The sequence below is a fragment of the Vombatus ursinus genome, unplaced genomic scaffold (assembly GCF_900497805.2).
Source record: "Vombatus ursinus unplaced genomic scaffold, bare-nosed wombat genome assembly UNPS02014490.1, whole genome shotgun sequence".
Classification (NCBI taxonomy): domain Eukaryota; kingdom Metazoa; phylum Chordata; class Mammalia; order Diprotodontia; family Vombatidae; genus Vombatus; species Vombatus ursinus.
The window spans coordinates 420-4893 of record NW_020954268.1 but is presented as its reverse complement, the minus strand read 5'-3'; the positions used below and the strand labels follow the sequence as shown (position 1 = coordinate 4893).

Genomic DNA, 4474 nt, shown 5'->3' with positions numbered 1-4474 from the left:
GACTGGATCAGGGACAGACTTGTGGCAGGGAGATCCATCAGGAGGCTTTTGCAGTAGCCTGGACATGAGGTGATGAGGGCAGGGACCAGGGTGGCAGCATTGTCAGAAGATAGAAGGGGGCATATAGGAAAGGTGTGAGGTAGAAATGCAAAGACTTGACTGCTGATTAAAGAGTCAGGAGTTAGGAGCTGAGGCTGACACCCAGGTTGTAAGCCTGAGTTTGGACCCTACATTGGGCATTACTAGTGTGGCTTTGTGCAAGAATTTAGACTCCATGAGCCCCTCCTTCCTCATCTGTAAAATGAGAAGGTAGAATTTTTATTCACAAAGACAAAAGGTCAAGAATTTCAGTAGAATCAATAGGGAAAACCTGTGAAAGCAACTAAGATTAGAAGGAAAGCAGGGAACTCAGAAAAAAAAATTAATGGCAAGTTTCTGTGATAAAGACCTCACTTCTTAAATATATAGAGAACTTAGTCAAATTTACAACAAGTCATTCCCCAATTGATAAATGGTCAAAAAGTTATGAATAGGCAATTTTCCAAAGAAGAAATCAAAGTTATTTTTGGTCATATGAAAAAATGCTCTAACTCACTAATGATTAGAGAAATATAAATTAAAAAAAACTCAGAGATACTACCTCATACCTGTCAGATTGGCTAATATGACAGAAAAGGAAAATGATAAATGTTGGAGAAGATTTTTTCTTTCATTAATTCCCTTAATATTCTTGACCTTTTGTTCTTCCAAATGAATTTGTTTCTTATTTTTTTTTATCTCTATCAAATAATTTTTTGGTAATTTGATTAGTATGGCACTGAATAAGTAAATTACTTTAGGCAGAATTGTCATTTTTATTATATTGGCTTAGCCTACTCATGAGCACTTGATATTTTTCCAGTTGTTTAGATCTGACTTTACTTGCATAAAAATTGTTTTGTAATTGTGTTCATATAGTCTCTGGGTTTCTCTTGGCAGGTAGACTTCCAAATATTTTGTATTGTCTTCAGTTCCTGTAAATGGAATTTCTCTTTCTATGTCTTCCTGCTGGGCTTTGTTGGTCATATATAGAAATGCTGATGATCTGTGTGGGTTCATTTTATATCCTGTAACTTTGCTAAAGTTGTTGATTATGTCAAGTAGCTTTTAGTTGATTCTCTAGGATTTTCTAAGTATAACATCATATTATCTACAATGAGTGATAGTTCTGTTTCCTCATTGCCTATTCTAATTCCTTCAGTTTCATTTTCTTGTCTTATTTTCTTCTCTATATCTAACATTTCTAGTACAATATTGAATGACAGAGGTGATTATGGGCATCTTTGCTTTTCCCCTGATTGTATTGGGAAGGCTTTTAGCTTTTTCCCGTTACATAAAATGATTGCTGATGGTTTTATGCTGCTTGCTTTTTTTTTTTTTTTTTTTTTGCTAGGCAATGGGGTTAAATGATTTGCCCAGGGTAGCTAGTAAGTGTTATGGGTCCGAGGCCGTATTTGAACTCAGGTCCTCCTAAATCCAGGGCCAGCGCTCTATCCACTGCACCACCTAGTTGCCCCTGGGTGACCTTTTTCTTAGCATTAAACAAAGGTTCTTAACCTGGGGTCTGTGAACTCTAAAATAAAAACCTGTTTTGAGAACTGTATTTCATTAGAAAAAAAAAACCTTAAAAGTTAGAATTGGGCAAGTGGAAACTAATGACTCTATGAGACATCACGAATCAATCAAACAAATTCAAAAGAATGAAAAAATGGAAGAAAATATACAATATCTCATGAGAAAAACAACTGACATAGGAAATAGATCCAGGAGAGCCAATGTCAGGATCATTAGACTACGTGAAAGCCATAATCAAAAGGACAACCTGGATAGCATCTTTCAAGAAATTATCAAGGAAAACTGCCCTGATGTCCTAGAACCAGAGGGCAAAATAGGCATTGGAAGAATCCACCGATCACCTCAGGAAAGAGATTGCAAAATAAAAACCCCAAGGAACATTATAGCCAAATTTCAGAACTGTCAAGTGAAGGAAAAATTACTGCAGGTGGCCAGAAAGAAACAATTCAGATATCAAGGAGTCACAATCAGGATTACATAGGACTTAGCAGCTGAAACATTAAAGGACTGAGGCCATGGAACATGATATTCTGGAAGGGAAAGGAGCTGAGACTACAACCAAAAATCACTTACCTGGCAAAATTAAACATAATACATCAAGAGAAAAAAAATGATCATTCAAACAAAATAGAAGGATTTCAAGCCTTGATAAGCAGAAGACCAGAACTAAACCAAAACTTTGACCTCCAATATCAAGACCCAAAAGAAACATAAACATGTGAAAAAGGGAAAAAACCCAGAACAGATTCAATAGATCTCAGCTGTTTACATCCTACATGGGAAGATGATAACTTGTAATTCTTTTTCCCCCATAGGGAACAGATAACTCCTTTATTGTGTACATTTTGAAGTGATCTCCCAATTTCTTGTTTCACAGAAAACATTAAGTATATACTTAGCTTAACATATATGTTGTAAACCTGCCTTGTTCTCTAAATTAAAAAAAAATCATTCCAACAACAATTCATGCAGGAGGCCATTTCATCTGACATCCTCCAAGGATGTGCAGATGGATATAATAGACAGATTGCCCCTCTTCTGCACCTTCATTGATCACCATTTGGTATCCTCTCTTCAGACGCAGGTCAGCTGCACATTTCTTACCAACAATCATGAAGTGTCCAAGAAGATTTTCATCATCCTCTTCTGCAACAGATATCTGGGTAATGGCTTTCTTAGGTATCACCAGGAAATGAGTTGGGGCTTGTGGGCAAATATTTGGAAAGCAAGACACCAGTCATCTTCAAAAATGATTTGGGTGGGACAGCTAGGTGGCGCAGGGGATAGAGCACTGGCTCTGAAGTCAGGAGGACCTGAGTTCAAATCCAGCCTCAGAGCAAACACTTGACACTTACTAGCTGTGTGACCCTGGGCAAGTCACTTAACCCCAATTGCCTAAAAAGAAAAAAAATTATTTTGGCCAGGATTTTCTTGCAAATTGTTTTCCAGAAGATGGTGTCTCCCCTGGGCTGGGCAGTGTGAGCTTTGCTGATCTCATCTGCCATAGTTACTGACAAGCATAAGAAAAAAAAATACTTTAAATTACAAATAATTAGAAGGATTTAAAAAAAAAAAAACCTTCAACCTCACACTCATCAGATTGGCAAAGTTGACCCCCAAAATGACAGATGCTGGATGGACTGTGACAAAACAGATACATTGATGCATTGTTGATGGAGTTGTGAATTTGTCCAGCCATTCTGGAAAATGATTTGGAACGATGCCCCCAAATCTATTCAACTGTGAATAACCACTGGCCCAGTGATACCACTACCAGGGCTATATGCCAAATCAAAGAAACAGGAAAAAGATTCGTAGGTATAAAAATATTTATACAGCTTTTTTGGTGGTGAAAAAGCACTAGAAACTGAGAAGATACCCATCAATTGGGGAATAGCCAAAAAAATTATGGCATACATATGTGATGGAATCTATTGTGTTGTAATAAATGATGAAGGAGATAGCATCAGAGAACTGTGACAAACTTGTGTCAGTTAATAAATTAATCAATACAAATTTATTAAGCACCTACTATGTGCCAGGCACCCTTGTGCTGGGGAAACAAAAAAGGCAAAAGAGAATCCTTGCCCTCAAGGAGCTTACAGTCTACTGAGGAAGACAACATGCAAACAGATATAAACAAAGTAAATTATATGCAGGATAGAACAGTGAGAAAACAAAAAAAAATCAAAAGGGGTTGGAGAAGGTTTTCATAGAGGGTGGGATTTTAGTTGAAATTTAAAGGAAACCAGGGAGGTCAATAGTTGGAGGAGAGGAAGGAGAGCATTCCAGGTATGGGGGAGAGCAGGAGAAAATGCATGGAGCCAAGAAATAGTGTGTCTTCTTTGCGAAATGGCCAGGAGGCCAGGGTGACTGGATGGAAGAGTATGTGGCACAAAGTAAAGCTTAAGAAAACTAGAAAAGTAGGAGAGGGCTATGTTATAAAGGGTTTTGAATGTAACAAAATTTTGTATTTGATCCTGGAGCCAACAGGGAGCCACTGGAGTTTAGTTTTGTGTGTGTGTGTGTGTGTGTGTGTGTGTGTGTGTGTGTGTGTGTGTGTGTGTGTGTGTGTGTGTGTGTTGTGATTGGACCTGTGCTTTAAGAAAATCACTTCAGTGGCTGAATGGAGGATAGAATGGAGTGGGGAGAGACTTCAGGCTGGCAGGCCCACCAGCAGGCTATTGCAACAGTCAAGGCATGGTGGTGATGAGGATCTAAACCAGGGCAGTGTCAGGGTCAGAGAAGATAGAGAGGAGAGTATTCAAGAGATGTTGCAAAGGTGAAATAAATTGGCCTTGTATATATGGTGGTGAGAAATAATAAGGCATCAAAGATGACTCCAAGGCTGTGAGCCTGA

The 4474-nt window shown here is 38.2% G+C and overlaps 1 pseudogene; it reads right to left on the bottom strand.

The window, feature by feature from the left end:
* Positions 1-2578: 2578 nt before the first annotated feature.
* Positions 2579-3119, bottom strand: LOC114042504 (annotated as a pseudogene).
* Between the last annotated feature and the right edge of the window lie 1355 nt (positions 3120-4474).